The sequence below is a fragment of the Hypanus sabinus genome, chromosome 6 (assembly GCF_030144855.1).
Source record: "Hypanus sabinus isolate sHypSab1 chromosome 6, sHypSab1.hap1, whole genome shotgun sequence".
NCBI lineage: Eukaryota > Metazoa > Chordata > Chondrichthyes > Myliobatiformes > Dasyatidae > Hypanus > Hypanus sabinus.
The window spans coordinates 42368096-42386377 of NC_082711.1; the positions used below are offsets into that span (position 1 = coordinate 42368096).

The window sequence follows — 18282 nt, forward strand, 5'->3', positions numbered from 1 at the left end:
AAAAACACACTAAGAGATATGATCTGAAAAATAATGACTATGAGATGTTTGCATATGCATAAATTTTATTGAATCACCTACTGTTACCATTGATCTTAAGGGTTTAAAGTGTGATGTTGTATTGAGTTTGGAGACTCTTATAGAGAGGGTCTCCAGAACAATGCCTGCTTGTTGTGATGAACAAAGACTTAGCTACACCAGCAAATTCAGTGTCTCTCCACTGACTTTGATCACAGTCACAACAGGCTGAATAATCTTTCTGTGCTGCAACATTTTCTTTATAGAACAAGTATAAAAATAGATTTTTTTGGAAATATCTAATTAAATCAATTACAATTTTAAACTGCATAAGTGGAGACTGAAAAAAAGATAGTTATTTCAGTGCTGATTCTAAATGTTGGTCAAATCTGCACTGCAAGAGAAATGTCTCAGCTGCAAGTCAGCTCTTTGAAATCCAATCACAAAAGACAGCAAGGGGCCAGATTCAATTGGCCTTAATATATATTTATCTCAGTGCCTCTTCCAGGAGCATCAGGAAGCTTTGAAGAGTATCGCCTGGATCTTGTATTTAGTGAATTCACTGGGTTTCTCCAGGCAGCATTTAGGACCACTGACATGAGGAGATGGAAGGCCAATGGATTAGATCCAGACTTTCTGATAACCCTTGTGATTCTCTGACTCTGTTGGACATATAGCATTTATAATAGATCAATCAGCATGTAGTTTTATTCTGCTTGATCCCTACTGATAATAAAAAAAATTAGCACTTATTATTTCTAAAGATTATTTTGCTTATTCTTTTCACCCAAAGGCATGGCTCCCTCTCTGGGATTTAACTACATTAGCAGCAACTATAGTCTTCTTCCTTTCTCAAGTGACAGGCTGATATTTCAACCTGATTTTTTTTTTGTGCTTGAAAGAAACCCACAACATAAATTATTTGTGAAGGCAGTATACCCATGGAAAAATTGCAGGGAACCTGATAATAACTGTAAACATCAGACAGGAGCTTCCAGCAAGGCCCCAGCCTCTCCATCAACCACCATCTCGAATTTAGAATTGTTACTCAATAACAGTACTCTTGCCCATAAGGCAGAAAAGCATCTCATTCTAAGAACCTGAACCCATATTCTGGCTGTCAGACATGTCAACTTCTGAGTGAGCATTTAAAGTGTGGTTGCCTTTGTCTTTTTATATGGACACAAAAGATTCCATGTTGCTATTTGTAAAGGGCATGTGACTTGATCAAATCTTTCAGCAACCAACACAAACAGCTATCCAGTTGAATTCCTTGCTGTTGTACGGGGAACTTTTTGTCTGGAAATTGATTGCTGCGTTAAAAGAGTGATCATAATTTTGTCCACATATAATTAGTTGTCAAACACCCGGGGGCATTGTGAAATTCAAGCTTCTTTTATTAACTGCATGGTGATTTGAGAGATGAAACCACATCCAGATGGTTCAGTAGCCCAGATGCTCCAAGAGGTTCTCCCTACTACAAATACTGTTTTGACTCCCTAAGTCCATTTATTAGACTATTTATTAAAGGAGCCAAAAGCACTTTGAAGAAACGTTTCCAAAGGTGACCTGTGCTAATATTCTCTTTTCTTCCATCCTCAGGGAGGTGCCGATATAGATGTCCAGTCCCACTTTGACCCTGGCAAAGTCAGCTGCAATGTTTATTGGTACCAACTTACCACAGTCTATGAGTAGACAGGTGAAAATGGGTTGTGATTTTTATTTTTGGTAGGTCTATCATGATGATGATCCTGAGATTGAAGATCATCCTAAATCCAGTACAAACAGTAACATGGCTGGTGAAATGTAGGGGCAATATGAGAAACCCAGAGAACCAAACTACCTCAATCACCCTGCGGGGCATGGAGGGATCAAAGCTAAAGTTCATCTCTATGTTCAAAGGATGGCTGTAAGAAGTTTACACATCATACTGAGAGAATTATGGAACTGTTGAAGCAGAGTAGGAGGCTACTCAGCCCATCAATTCTGTACTGTCTCCTAATACAGAAATATCCCCAGCCCATTCTCCTTTCTCCAGATTATTCTCTGAAGTATCTAAACAATTCACTTCAATGGTACCAATCGATTCTCGTATCACCATTTGTCCAAGCAGTGAGTTTCAGAACAAAAGTTTAAAAAACCACTCAGTGGGTCAGGCAGAATTGTGGAGAGAGAAACAGAGTTGATTTTTCAGATGAAGTTTTTTCATCAAAGCTGGGAAAACATTAAAAAACAAGTTAGCTTTAAGTTGCTGATAGAGTGGGAGAAGGAGGAATCAAAGAGAATGCCTGAACAAAGGATCTATTCCTCTTTCCTCAGATAATATTTGACCTGAATATTTCCAATCTTTTCTGTTTCAGATTTCCATTTACAGTAACTTGCAGATCCTGTCTGTTTCAGCATAAATGTAAGAGGCTGTGAGTAGGAATAAAAGGATCCTTTTCTGGTTCCCTGCTAGTGAGTAGTGGTGTTCTACAGGGGTCAGCGTTGAGGCCGCTTCTTTTTATGCTGGATATCAATGATTTAGATGATGGAATCGATGGCTTTGTTGGAATTGATGGAGGGGCCGGCAGTGTTGAGGAAACAGGAAGGCTGCACAAGGACTTAGAACAGGAGAATGGGCAACAAAGTGGCAACTAAATTACAATGTTGAAAAATTCATGGTCATGCACATTGGTAGAAGAAATAAATGTGCAGACTATTTTCTAAATGAGGAGAAAAACAAAAATCTGAGACGCAAAGGCACTTGGGAGTCTTTGTGCAGAACACCCTAAAGGTTAACATGCAAGTAGAGTCAGTGGTGAGAAAGGCCAATGCAATGAAACATTCATTTCAAGAGGGCCTGAATATAAGAGCAGGGATGTGATGCTGAGGCTTTATAAAGCACTGGTGAGGCCTCAGCTTGAGTACTGTGAACAGTTTTGGTCTCCTCATCTAAGAAAATATGTGCTGGCATTGGAGAGGGTCCAGAAGTGATTCTGGGAATTGTGCAGAGGATATAGAGAATCTGCAGAGAGAGATAGATAGATATAGACAGCCATGATCTTTTTGAATGGCAGAGCTGACTCAATGGTCCAGATGGCCTACTCTTGCTCCTATTTTTATGTTCTTAAGGAAGAGTTATCGTACGAGGAACATTTGATAACTCTGGATTTGTACTTGTTGGAATTTAGAAGGGCGAGGGGGAATCTCAATGAATCTTTAAAATGTTGAAAGACCTAGACAGAATAGATGAGGAAAGGATGTTTCCCATGGTGGGGGAGTCTACGACAAGAGGGCACAGCCTCAGGATAGAGATACATCCATTTAAAACAGAGATACGGAGAAATTTCTTTCAGAATCAGAATCAGATTCAGGTTTATTATCACTGGCATGTGTCATGAAATTTGTTAACTTAGCAGCAGCAGTTCAATGCAATACGTAATATAGAAGAAAAAAATATATAAATAAGTAAATCAATTGCAGTATATGTATATTGAATAGGTTAAAAATTGTGCAAAAAAGCCAGAAATAATTATATTAAAAAGTGGGGTAGTGTCCAAGGATTCAATATCCATGTAATCAGATGGCAGAGGGGAAGAAGCTGTTCCTATATCACTGAGTGTGTGCCTTCAGGGTTCTGTACCTCCTACCTGATGGTAACAGTGAGAAAAGGGCATGCCCTGGGTGCTTGAGGTCCTTAATAATGGACGCTGCCTTTCTGAGACACTGCCCCTTGAAAATATCCTGGGTACTTTTAGGCTAATACCCAAGATGGAGCCAACTAAATTTACAACCCTCTGCAGCTTCTTTTGGTCCTGTGCAGTAGCCTCCCATAGCAGCCTGTCAGCCTCCACGGTACATCTATAGAAGATTTTGAATGTATTTCTTGACATACCAAATCTCCTCAAACTCCTAATAAAGTATAGTCGCTGTCTTGCCTTCTTTATAACTGCATTGATATGTTGGGACCAGCTTAGGTCCTCAGAGATCTTGACACCCAGGAACTTGAAACTGCTGACTCTCTCCACTTCTGATCCCTCTATGAGGATTGGTATGTGTTCTTTCGTCTTACTCTTCCTGAAGTCCACAATCAGCTCTTTCATCTTACTGACGCCGAGTGCCAGGTTGTTGCTGCGGCACCACTCCACTAGTTGGCATATCTCACTCCTGTACACCCTCTCGTCACCACCTGAGATTCTACCAACAATGGTTGTATTGTCAGCAAACTGGTATTTGAGCTATGCCTAGCCACGCCGTCATGTGTATATAGAGAGTAGAGCAGTGGGCTAAGCACACACCCCTTAGGTACACCAGTGTTGATCATCAATGAGGAGGATATGATAACACCAATCCACACAGACTGTGGTCTTCCGGTTAGGAAGTCAAGGATCCAATTGCAGAGGGAGGTACAGAGGCCCAGGTTCTTTAACTTTGTAATCAGAATTGTGAAATGATGGCCTTAAATACTGAGCTATTGTCAATGAACAGCATCCTGATGTAGGTGTTAGTATTGTCCAGGTGGTCTAAAGCTGTGCGAAGAGCCATTGAGATTGCATCTGCCGTTGACCTCTTATGGCGATGGGCAAATTGAAATGGGTCCAGGTCCTTGCTGAGGCAGGAGTTCAGTCTAGGCATGATCAACCTCTCAAAGCATTTCATCACTGTGTGTCAGACAGAGCGGTCAGCAGCACTGGGGCTCCACAGGTGACTGTCCTGTCTCCCTTTCTCTTCACCATCTACACCTCAGACCAACTACTGCACAGAACCTTGCCATCTTCAGAAGTTTTCTGATGACTCTGCCATAGTTGGATGCATCAGCAAGGGAGATGAGGCTGAGTACAGGGCTACAGTGGGAAACTTTGTCACATGGTGTGAGCAGAATCATCTGCAGCTTCGTGTGACTAAGACTAAGGAGCTGGTGGTGGACCTGAGGCTAAGGCACCAGAAACCCGTTTCCATTCAAGGGGTCAGTGTGGACATGGTGGAGGATTACAAATACCTGGGGATACGAATTGACAATAAACTGGACTGGTCAAAGTACACTGAGGCTGTCTACAAGAAGGATCAGAGCCGTCACTATTTTCTGAAGAGACCGAGGTCCTTTAACATCTACCAGACGATGCTGAGGATGTTCTATGAGTCTGTGGTGGCCAGTGCTATCATTGATGCACCATCAATAACTCACACTGAGACGTAAGGCGAGATATCGGCTTTTATTGACTGGAAGAAGGAACCAGGAGTGAGTGTCTATCATACTTTGTCCTGGAGACTGAGGCCGAGCGTCAGGCCTCAGATCGCCTTTATACAGGGGCCTGTGGGAGGAGCCACAGGAGCAGTCAGCAGGGGGCGTGTCCAGACAGCCACATAGTTCACCACAATCATGTTTGCTGTTGTGTGCTGGGGCAGCAGGCTGAGGGTAGCAGACACCAACAGAATCAACAAACTCATTCGTAAGGCCAGTGATGTTGTGGGGGAGGAACTGGACTCTCTGATGGTGGTGTTTGAAAAGAGGATGCTGTCCAAGTTGTATGCCATCTTGGACAATGTCTCCCATCCACTCCATAATGTACTGGTTAGGCACAGGAGTACATTCAGCCAGAGACTCATTGCACTGAGATGCAACACTGAGCGTTATAGGAAGTCATTCCTGCCTGTGGCCACCAAACTTTACAACTCCTCCCTCGGAGTGTCAGACATCCTGAGCCAACAGGCTAGTCCTGGACTTATTTCCACTTGGCAGAATTTACTTATTATTATTTAATTATTTATGGTTTTATATCGCGATATTTCACTATTCTTGGTTGGCGTGACTGTAACGAAACCCATTTTCCCTCTGGATCAATAAAGTATGTCTGTCTGTCTGTCGATGTGAGTGCTACCAGGTGATAGTCATTAAGGCAACTCACATTATTCTTCTTGGACAGTGGTATAACTGTTGCCTTTTTGAAGCAAGGGTGAACTTCTGCCCGTAGCAGTGAAAGGTTGAAAATGTCCTTGAATACTCCCGCTAGTTGGTTGGCACAGGTTTTCAGAGCCTTACCAGTTATTCCATCGGGACCTTCTGCCTTGCGAGGGTTCACTCTCTTTAAAGACAGTCTAACATCGGCCTCTGAGACAGAGATCACAGGGTCATCAGGTGCAGCAGGGATCTTCACAGCTGTAGTTGTGTTCTTCCTTTCAAAGTTGGCTTTGAAGGCATTGAGTTCATCTGGTAGTGAAACATCGCTGCGATTCATGCTATTGGGTTTTGTTTTGTAGGAAGTAATGTCTTGCAAACGCTGCTTGAGTTGCCATATATCCGATGTCACCTCCAACCTCGTACGAAATTGTCTCTTTGCCCTTGAAATAGCCCTCTGCAAATCATACCTGGTTTTTTGAATGAGGCCCTGGGCTGTCTGACCTGAGTGCCACAGATCAGGTCTTTCACAGACAAGGTTCCTCCTGGTTCATTTACGGCTTTTAGTTTGGGAATGTACAGTAAGTCTTTGCAGGAACACAGCCATCCACACAGGTTTTAATGAAGTCAGTAACAACTGTAGAATACTCATCCAGGTTCGAAGATGAATCCCTGAATACAGTCCAGCCCACCAATTCAAAGCAGTCCTGTAGGCGCTCTGTGCTTCCCTTGTCCATACCTTCTTGGTCCTCACTACTGGTGCTGCAGTCTTCAGTCTCTGCCTATACTCAGGGAGTAGAAGTACAGCCAGGTGATCAGACTTCTGGAAGAGAGGGCATGGGATGGCACAGTAGGCATTCTTGGTGGTGATGTAACAATGGTCCAGTGTGTTGTTCCCTCTAGTATTGCAAGTGATCTGTTGATGGTAATTGCTTAATGATTTTTTTTGGACAGAGGGTGGTGAATTTGTGGAATTTATTACCACAGGCAGCTGTAGAGGTCAGGTTGTTGGGTGTATGAGCTTGGTTGGTACTTGATTGGACATGGAGGGGAGGAAAGGATCAGCCATGATTGAATGGCTGAGCAGACTAGATGGGCCAAATGGCCTAATTATGCTCCTATGTCTTATGGTCTTTACTAAGAGGACCAATTGACCATAAGGAAAATACGCTTCTTCACTTTTCCTTTCCAAAACAGTTACAAACTTCTCTACCTCCATTCAGTTTCCTCTCAACCTCCTTTACTTCAAGCTTCTCCATTCTCACTGACCCATTCGATGTTCTCCAAATGTTTGGTGCTATCTAGGCCGCTTCTCAGGTTATGCTCTTGCAGAGGAACTCCATGTGACTTCCTTTTATTCAATGTAATTGCATCAAAAATAATGCAACAGCAGAAAGAAACAAATTAAACTCCAGAACAAAGAACCCATGACACTTTCTTCCTGTGAAAAGTGTCTAGGACTCCTGGAAGAGAGACCACATCAAGACTCTATGATCTCTTGCACTTTATAAAGTACTGTGATCTCTTTGATTATGCTAGAATTGATAAATTGAAATTATACTGATAGTTTCAAAACTACAATAATGCCATAAACTTCAATAAGGAATACCTAAATTATTTGTGGTATATATATATATAAAATTAATTTTAACACGTGATGCCCAGTATTATCTCACCCTTCAGTATGAATAATTTTATTAAAAATTTCCATTCATTTATTCAACAAATTAATATTTTAGAATGAATTTTAGATTTCTATTACATAAGAATAATAATAATCATTAGATTAATTGAGAATTAATTACATTAAATAGACAAAAAATAATTACAAAGCACAATACGTTGATCATGTGGACAGTCAGAAGCTTTTTTCCAGGTGTGAAATGGTTGCCACAAGAGGACACAAGTTTAAGGTGCTGGGGAGAAGGTACAGAGGAGATGTCAGGGGTAAGTTTTTTACTCAGAGAGTGCGTGGAATGGGCTGTTGGCAATGGTGGTGGAGGCAGATACAATAGGGTCTTTTAAGAGACTTTTGGATAGGTACATGAAGCTTAGAAAAATAGAGGGCTATGGGTAAGCCTAGTAATTTCTAAGGTAGGGACATGTTCGGCACAACTTTGTGGGCTGAAGGACCTGTATTGTGCTGTAGGTTTTCTGTGTCTCTATGTATAAGGTGTGAATTTGAATTGCTACCATGTCTGAAGGAAAAGCATCAGACTAATACTTGTTAAAACAATGATTATAATTTAAACACCATTTCTAAAATAGAGAAAACTCAAAATGAGATTACAATCGTGATCCAGTCTCCTTATTATACCAAAGATTTTAAGAATGTTTATGACCATAAAAATTAGAATTTCCACCTTTTAATCTTCCCCAGCTCCACCACCATTCCTGCTTCCTGATAATAACTTGTATCTCTACTTACATGTCAATTTCACTAAAGATAATGATTTGTGGGCAGGATGCTGTTATTTAAATTATTACTTTGGATTACAAGTTGTTGGAGAAGCACAGATGTAGAATTTGCAGGGGAGATTGAGATAGATTTGGAGACCAAAGCATGGTCAGGGACTATGGAGAGGAGAGAAAAGCTGAAACTGAAGCTTGCAAGAATTGGAAGAAGGGCTGGGTGGGCTTGGATAGTCTTTCAGTGTAGTAATAGCAGATTTGAAAAGGAGGAGGAATATAGCAGGGGAGTTCAGTTATTTGAAAGGATAGTTTTGACAACTAGATTTCCAAAGTAGGTTGTGTGGCCTCCGTTGGTCATGGTCAACCATGGGTACTACGCCTCTGGTAGTCACTGGTTTGTCGAGCAGTGTCGACTGTGGCTATTGAGGCCAATTCTGGGACGGTAGGCTCTGCCACAGTTGCTGCTTGTGTAGGGCATTGTGGAATTGTTGTCCGCTGTTCACTGTGTTCTCTGTTTAGCTCTCCGCTCCTCAAACTGACTCAGGATCACTGTTTCGCCTTGCTCTAGGTGTGCCTGAATAGTACCTCGCCATCTGTTGCGGTCATCTGCTGTATCCTCCCGGCACTCTGTGTCGATTTTTAAGGCAGAGGTCCTTGAAGTGAAGCTGGTGTTTACCAATGTTCCTCTTGCCTGTTGCTAGTTCTCCATAGAGGATGTCTTTTGGCTGTCTGCCATTCTTCATATGACGGACGTGGCCCAGCCAGCACTGTCTGCGTTGTCTTAAAAGTGTGGACATTGTGAGAAGTCCAATGTGGGAGAGGACCTCAGAGATTGGGACTTTGTCTCTCCAGGTGATGCCGAGGATGCGGTGAAGGCTGCAAAGGTGAAAACTATTGAGTTTCCTCTCCTGTTTGGAGTAGATGGTCCAAGTCTCGCTACCATACAGGAGGGTGCTGATAACGCATGCATTGTACAAGGCAGTCTTGGTCTTTGTAGCGAGTTTTGGATTCTCCCAGATCCTCAAGGAGATTCGAGCAAGGATCGATGCTGCTTTGCCGATACACCTATTGATTTCAGCATCGAGGGAGAGAGTGTCGCTAATGGTCGACCCCAAATATGTGAATTTGTGGACCACTTCTAGATCGTAATTGTTGATGGTAATGACTGGTGGCTCCACTATGTTCTGGGCAAGGACATTTGTTTTCTTTAGGCTGATGTTAAGCCCGAAGTCCTTGCATGCCTTAGAGAAGCGGTCCATGAGAGTTTGTAGTTGCTGTTTGGTGTGTGAGGTTATAGCAGCATCATCAGCAAAAAGCATGTCATGTATTAAGATCTCTCGCACCTTTGTTCTTGCTCTCAGATGCGCAGGGTTGAACAGTTGCCCATCAGACCTGGTGTGCATGTAGATGGCGTCTGTCGATGTCCCAAACGCATGCTTCAGTAGCAGAGAGAAGAAGATGCCGAATAATGTTGGGGCCAACACGCATCCTTATTTGACTCCACTACGAATAGCGAAGGGTTCTGATGAGCTGCCATCATACTCATAGGTAGGTAGGAAATATGAAATTATCCTATTGCAAAATGGACTTGACCTTACTTTAACTTCTGTTCATCCTAGTGAATATTCAACTCTAGAGTTTCTTGTATTACAATAATTAAGAGTATGAAACAGTCATATTGATTTTGCTAATTTTTTCTACACATAGTTGAGTCCACCAATGTCCTTTATGCTACAGGAGTATGGGGCCAACTGTATGTCAACACTAACCAATAGATACTTTGTATAAAGAATAAGTCCTGATATGGGATGGATACTTAAAGTGAAGCATGTGTCCATTATAACTTACTACAGATATTATGAAGCAACAAATCTGTGATATTTTGTTCTTGATGTTTTTGAATTAGAGAATTGAATACAAAAGCAGAGTTGGAGAGGAAACAAATTCCTGTCACACATTTTAGAAGAAAAAGAAGCTTCACATACAATGGACTAGATTTATTGCATCTATTTTAAGAACAGAAGGAAACTCAGGGTAAAGAAAAGACATTGTGTTTATCAAACCAGAGAATCTAGAAATCATGGTGGGGAATTTGTTTGAAGTCCCCACATCCCACACCTTCACCACATTCGCAGGAAAGCAATGATGTAATGTTTATAAAATGCTGGTGAGGCCTCACTTGGAGTATTGTGATCAGTTTTGGGCCCCCAATCTTAGAAAGGATGTGCTGTGACTGGAGAGGGTTCAAAAGAAGTTCAGGAAAATGATTCAAGGTTTGAATGGCTTGTCCTGTGAAAAGTGCTTGAAGCCTCTGGGCCTGCATTCACTGCAATTCAGAAGAATGAAGAGTGACCTCATTGAAACTTATCGAATGGTGAAAGGCCTTGATAGAGTGGATATGGAGAGGATGTTTCCTATGGTGGGAGAGTCTAAGACCAAAGGACACAGCTTCAGAATAGAGGGGTCTCATTTAGAATGGAGATGAGAAGGAATTTCTTGAACCACAGAGTGGTTAATCTCTGGAATTCTTTGTCACAGGCAGCTGCAGAGACCAAGTCATTATGTATATTTAAGGCAGAGATTGACAGATTCTTGATTAATCGGGGTAGGAAGAGATATGAGAAGACAGGAGATTGGGTCTGAGAGGGAAAATGGATCGGCCATGATGAATGGTGGAGCAGACTCAATGGGCCAAATGGCCTAATCCTGCTCCCATGTCTTATGCTCAATGAAAAGCTTCATATATAATTAACCCATTGTGGACTTAACAGATATGCAATACCGGTCAGTCCTCAATAGCACATTCGAAAGATGCTACTTTTGATAGAGAAGCACCCGCACAGAATTGCTCAGAGGTGACAACCTAGATAATTGAGCGCATGTTTATTTCTTGGAATTGATTCAATTGCAATTCAACCTGAGGCTCAGTTAGTAGTAATCTCATTTCTAAATCAAATGGCTGCAGGATAAAGATCTGAAAACAAATATCTGGGGCTGCATTCCTGAGCAGTGCTGAATAGGTACTGTGTTGTCAGATGTAATATCTTTCAGATGTGACATTAAATGATGCCCCCATCTGCTCTGTGAGATGTACATGAGATTGGTGGCACTAATGTGAGGATGCAAGGAAATTAATTATCACTCAGTACGTTTAAAATAGGTGAAAACAAAGAATGCTGGAAACACTCAGAACTGTTACCACCTGATCTGCAGAGTAATTTCAGCATTTCTGGTTTTGTTATAGATATTGTCATATTTCTGATTTTCACTAAAATCTCATCTTTATTTTACTTTGCTACTTGACAAAGCTTGCAGTGCACAAATCTAATTGACTTGTTTTTAATTACAGCAATAAGAAAGTTACATAATTATTTCATTGACTATGAAAGTTTAAGGATAGTTTTCAGATAAGTGCAAGGTGTTGCATTTGGACTACTACTTTTCACATTGTTTGTCAATGATTTGGATAATGGAAATGATGGCTTTGTGGCAAAGTTTGTGGATGATACGAAGATAGGCTGAGGAAGCAATGCAATTGCAACAGGACTTAGACAAATTGGAAGAATGGACAAAAAATTGGAAGATGGAATACAGTGTTGAGAAATGTATGATAATGTATTTTGGTAAAAGGAACAATAGTGCAGACTATTATCTAAATAGGGAGAAGGTTCAAACATCACAGGTACAGAGGGACTCAGGAGTCCACATACAAGACTCCCAGAAGCTTAATTTACAGGTTGAATCTGTGGTAAAGAAGGCAAATGCAATGTTGGCATTTATTTCAAGGGGAGTAGAATATAAAAGCAAAGAGATAATGCTGAGCCTTTATAAGACACTGGTCATGCTACACTTGGAGTATTGTCAATAGTTTTGGGTTCCATATCTCAGAAAGTATGAGTTGTCATTGGAGAGAGGAGGTTCACGAGGATGATTCTGGGAATGAAAGGGTTAACATATGAGTAGCGTTTGCCAACTTTTGGCCTGTACTCTTGAGAATTTAGAAGAATGCATGGGGATCTCATTGAAACCTATTGAATATTGACAGGACTAGATAAGGTGGATGTGGAGAGGATGTTTCCTCTGGTGGGGCTATCCAGAACGAGAAGGTACAGCCTCAAAATTGAGGAGCGACCTTTTAGAACTAAATTACAGAGGTTTTTTAGCCAGAGAGTAGTGAATCTATGGAATGCTCTGCCACAGACTGCAGTGGAGGCCAAGTCCATGGGTATATTTAAAGCAGAAGTTGATAAGTTTCTAATCGGTCAGGGTATCAAAGGATATGGTGAGGAGGCAGGTATGTGGAGTCCAATGGGATCCAGGATCTGCCATGACGGAATGAAGGAGCAGACTCAATCGGCTGATTGGCCAAATTCTGCTCTTGTCTTTTGGTCTTATGATCTACGTGGTTCCCAGAAAGTGGCATCACAAACAGACAGGATTATGAAGAAGACTTTTGACATACAGACCTTCATCACATAAAATGCTGGAGGGACTCAGTAGGTCAGGCAGCATCAATGGAATAAACAGTCAATGGTTCAAGCCCAGACCCTTCATCAGGCCTGAAAGGTCTCAGCCCAAAACATCAAGTGTGTATAGCGTTCCACAGATGCTGCCTGACCTGCTGAGTTCCCCCAGCATTTTGTGTGTGTTGCTTTGGATTTCCAGCATCTGCAGAATCTTTTGTGCTTAGGCCTTCATCAGTCAGGCCATTGAGTACAGAAGTTATATTGCAATTGGGCAACATGTTGGTGAGGCCACAGTTGGAATATTGTATTCAGTTTTGGTCACTCTGCTATAGGAAAGAGGCCATTAAGTTGGGAAAAGAATGCAAAGGAAATTTACGAGGATATTGCCAAGCTTAACATTATGGAGAAAGGCTGAACAAGTAGGGATAATTTTCCTTGGACCATAGGAAAATAAGGGATAATGTTATGGAGGTACTATAACCACATGAGGGAATAGATAGAGTATTTTACCCAGAGTTGCGGAATCAGGAACTAGGCAGCATAGGTCTAGGACAGGGGTCGGCAACCCGCGGCTCTTTCATCTCTGTACTGCGGCTCCCCGTGGTTTGTTAGTTTTTGAAATGTAATTCGAAATTTGAAGATTATGGTGATCTCGTACAATCTAAATAAAACGTTGTGGCGACCCCATTTCCTGGCACATCCAAACCGGCTCACAATTAGCCAGCGTTCAGGCTAAGGGAGATAGCCTACGGCGGTTTGTGAGTACGTGTCTTTTGGAGCATCCGTGCCCACGGGGACGGGTTGAGGGAGGCTTTAAAGTAAGGCTGTTTAGTTCGAATAAAGTTATCTTTGACTGCAGTGTCATTATTTTAGCGCTGCGTGTAGCACACCGCTACAACGTGTTTTTTTATCGCTATTAATATACATCACCACTGCCAATGCCTGACACCCGCCAGTGCGCGCTTTCTTTTAATTCTTCGATCCAAGGTAGGCTAACTATGGAGTAACCTTCAACCCAACGTCTTTTTTTCTGAGTTCAAAATGTTTTTGTTGCATGCAGAAATGTAATTTCGTTTTCTCTGCAGGAGTTCATCAATTTCATAAATGCAACACATTATAGTTTGTTTATACATAGCATAAAGGCAAAAAAAAGTTGTATGCAGTGTTATTTCATTTTAAATGTCAAATGGGTTTTGTGGCTCCCAGTGTTTTCTTTTCTGTGGGAAATGGGTCCATATTGGCTCTTTCAGTGGTAAACGTTGCCGACCCTTGGTCTAGGATGAGAAGGGGGAGATTTAATAGGAACCTGAGGAGTGATATTTTCATGAAGAGGCAGGTCCGCATATGGATTGAGCTACCAAAGGAAGTGGCTGAGGCAGAGATGTTAATATTTAAAAGGCACTTGGACAGGGACACGAATGGGAGAGATTTAGAGGGATGGGGCCAAATGAGGGCAGGTGAGCTAGCTTAGAAGGGCATCCTGGTTGGCACGGACCATTTGGGCTGAAAGGCCTATTTCCATACTGTTCAACTCTATGACGAGTGCCCTAGAAATCATGGGCTCACATACAATACAGAAAGTGCCACCATGTCACATTAAACTCAAGTTCCCATTCATTCTAGTATCATCCACTGGCATGTTAGTTACTGCCTTCCATGCCTTAGTGATTCTAGTGCTCAGCCAGATGCTTCTTAAATGCTTTAAGAGTCCCTGCCTCCACCACCCACTTAGACATTTGTTTGCTAGATTCCAACCACTCTTTAGCAGAAGCAAGTTCTTCCTTAGATCCCCTCTGCAAGTCTTACTCTTCATCCTAAACATATGCCTTTTAGTTTTAGACATCTCTACTGTGGGGAAAAGTTTGCTACTCTCTATTCTATCTTTTCCCCTCATAATTTTGCATGAGGATGCCCCACTACCGCCACTGCTCCAAGGAAAACAAAGCCAGCCTCTGCAGTCTGTCCTCATAAGTTCCATGCTCCATCTCAAGCAACATTCTGGTGAATTTCCTCTGCACTCTCCCCAGTACAATTATATTCTTCAATTAGTGTCATCCTTGGACTGTACACTGTTTTCCAGCTACGACCTGAAATGTTTTAAGGTTCAAGATTAACTTTATGTCTATAAAGTGACACTGGGCTGTACAAAGGTGACTGACAGGAAATAATAGTGGTGGAGCTCAGAGGAGGAGGTGTTCGTCGACCGTACTGCTAGGGGAAAGTAGCGATTTTTGAGTCTGGTGGTCTTGGCATGGATGCTATGTCGACTCCTCCCTGATGAGAGTGGGACAAACAGTCCATGAGCAGTGTGCATGGGATCCTTCATGATATTACTGGCTCTTTTCCGGGCCTTTTCTATATACTTACTTGATGGTGGGTAGGCCATTGCCAATAACCTCTTTCTCTAGTTTTGTGCCCTCGCTAATGCAGTTAAGTATCTCGCCTGCCTTCATTTCACCACCTTATCTGTCTGTCACTGCCACCTTTAGGGATCCTTCTGTTCCTCAATAATCCCCAAGACCCCATCATTTATTGTGTATATCCTATCATTATTAGTGCTCCAAGGAGTATCACATCACACTTAGCAGCATCAAAGTCTGTCTGTCCATCTGATTAACTGACCAATACCATCCTGTAGCCTAAGACTGCCTTTCTCACTGTCAACAAAACTTTGTCAATTTTGTGATCTGTAAGCTTTCCTTTTACATTCATATTTACTTCGTCGAAGTACGTAGTAAATGATGAAGGTCTCAGTACATAACACTATAAGACCAGAAGACTATTAGACAAATGAGCAGAATTAGGCCATTCAGTCCATCAGGTCTGCTCTGCCACTCCATCATGGCTGATCGCGGATTCCACTCAACCCCATACACCTGCCTTCTTGCCATATCCTTTGATGCCTGGACCAATCAGGGAACTATCAACTTCCACTTTAAATATACCCATGGACTTGGCCTCCACCATGGTTTGTGACAGTACATTCCACAGATTCACTACTCTCTGGCTAAAAAAATTCCTCCTTATCTCTGTTCTAAATTCTGAGGCTGTTCCTCAGTGTCTTCCTCAGTGAAGATAGCTGCAAAGTACCCATTAAGTTAATCTGCCACATCTTTGTCCCACATTACTACCTCACCAGCATCATTTTCCAGTGATCCAATATCAACTTTCACCTCCCTTTTACTCTTTATAGAACTGAAAAAAAACTTTTAGTATCCTGCTTTATATTATTGGCTAGTTTGCCCTCAGATTTCATCTGTTCCCTTTTTGTAGATTTTTTAGTTGGCTTTTGTTGGATTTAAAAGCTTCCCAATCATCCAACTTCCCACTCACTTTTACTACCACATATACCCTTTCCTTGACTTTTATGCAATCCTTAACTTGTCAGCCACGGTTGCCCAGCTCTGCCATTTGAGAGCTTCTTCCTCTGCGGGACATATCTATCCTGTGCCTTGTGAACTCTTCCCAGAAGCTTCACATCTACCAGCATCCTCCCCCAATCCACATGGGCAAGCTCCTCTCTCATGCCTCTGTAATTCCCTTTATTCTATTGTGGTACAGATACATGTGAGTTATGCTTCTCCCTCTCAAATTGCAGTGTGAATTCAATCATTTTATGATCACTGCCTCCCAAGGATTCCTTTACATTAAGCTCCATAGTAAGATCTGGGCTATTATACAACAGTCAATCTAAGGCAGCCTTTCCCTGAGTAGGCTCGAGCACAAACTGCTCTACAAAGCCATCTTGTAGGCAACAACAAATTCCCTCTCTTATGATCTGACACCAATCTGATATTCCGAATCCTCTTGCATATTGAAGTTTCCCATTACAATTGTGATATTACTCTTATTACATGCCCTATAGTTGGACCGTGGAGAGCATTCTGACAGGCTGCATCACTGTCTGGTATTGGGGGGCTACAGAAGGTTGTAAATCTAGTCAGCTCCATCTTGGGTACTAGCCTACAAAGTACCCAGGACATCCTCAGGGAGTGGTGTGTCAAAAAGGCAGTGTCCATTATTAAGGACCTCCAGCACCCAGGGCATGCCCTTTTCTCACTGCTATCATCAGGTAGGAGGTACAGAAACCTGAAGGCACACACTCAGTGATTCAGGAACAGTTTCTTCCCTCTGCCATCCAATTCCTAAATGAACATTGAACCCTTGGACACTACTTCACTTTAAAAAAATATACAGTATTTCTGTTCTTTTTTTTGCGTGTTTTGTAAAGTATTCAATATACGTATACTGTAATTGATTTGCTTATATATTTATTATTATTATTATTTTTATTTTATTTATTATTTTTTCTTATGTATTGCATTGAACTACTGCTGCTGAGTTAACAAATTTCACGTCACATGCCGGTGATAATAAACATAATTCTGATTCTGAGTCCAGCTCCCTTTTCAAACTCAACCCCATATGATTCCCATAATGTTTTGTTCACCCTTGCAGTTTCTTAAACTCCACCCAGAAAGATTCAACATTCTCTGATCCTATGTCACCTCTTTCTAAAGATGGAATTCTATCTCTTATCAACTGCCTATGCCTTCCTGCCTGTCCTTTTGATACAAAGTATATTCTTTGACGTTAAGCTCCCATCTATGGCCTTCTTTCAGTGACGCCCACAATGTCATACCATCCAATCTCTAATTGCGCCAACAGTATATCCACCTTTTACCAAATGTTATGAGGATTTAAATACAGCATTTTCAGTCTTGCATTCTTTACCCTTTTGAATTTTGCCTCTGTGGTACAATTTAACTCTTTGCTCTGTCTGCATTTGTACCTGGTCATTAGCTTGTCCTTCCTTACGTCCATGTTACACCCATCATCTGCTTGCAAATATGTTGGCTCATCCTCAGCTCGATCATACTGGTTCCCATTCCCCTACCATATTAGTTTAAACCATTCCCATCAGGTCTAGTACATCACTCGTCACAGGATTACAATCACATCCACCATCAGCACTAAATACAATGCTCCGTTTTCTTTCTGTCCTTGAAAACCACTGATTTCTTTTCTGACCACTGAGGGTTCAGGTTTCAGCACTGATCAATGTTTCTGTGATTCTCTGTCTCAACACTTTTTGGTAGTTCCATTTAAAAGCTGGAGACACAGGACATTGCTGGAAATTTTGAGCAACACACACAAGATGCTGCGTGAAGTCAATGGGTCAGGCAGCCTCTGTGGAGGGAAATGGATAGTCAGAGCCCAGACAAAGGGTCTCTTGCTACTTGTTAGTTTGGTTTAAGACTTACATTTTGTCAGCAGATTAATTAATTGAGACGGGTTATAAAGGCAAAAGAACAATTATTTATACTAATTAAAATTCTAATGAATTGGAATGAGATAAAGATTAGATTAAAGATCGTCACGCACATTGAAACATACAATGAAGTGTGTTTGCATCAAATCAAATCAGCACCTTAATATCTAATAAAATGATGAATTGCGATATCTGATTTTTTTTGTTCTAGGTGCTTCTTTTAACTTAAGTCAGCA

At 41.6% G+C, this 18282-nt stretch overlaps 1 protein-coding gene and 1 long non-coding RNA gene across 8 annotated transcripts in view; one reads left to right on the top strand and one right to left on the bottom strand.

Moving 5' to 3' along the window:
- The window catches only part of LOC132395421 (uncharacterized), a 65169-nt gene extending 55466 nt beyond the window's left edge, over nucleotides 1-9703 (top strand). The window contains exons 2-3 of the long non-coding RNA XR_009512606.1: nucleotides 1621-1717; nucleotides 9670-9703. This is a non-coding gene — a long non-coding RNA (uncharacterized LOC132395421). The remainder of the gene's footprint in view (nucleotides 1-1620; nucleotides 1718-9669) is intronic.
- jcada (junctional cadherin 5 associated a) overlaps nucleotides 1-18282 on the bottom strand; it is a 203419-nt gene that overhangs the window by 117780 nt on the left and 67357 nt on the right. The gene's annotated exons all lie outside the window — the stretch shown is intronic.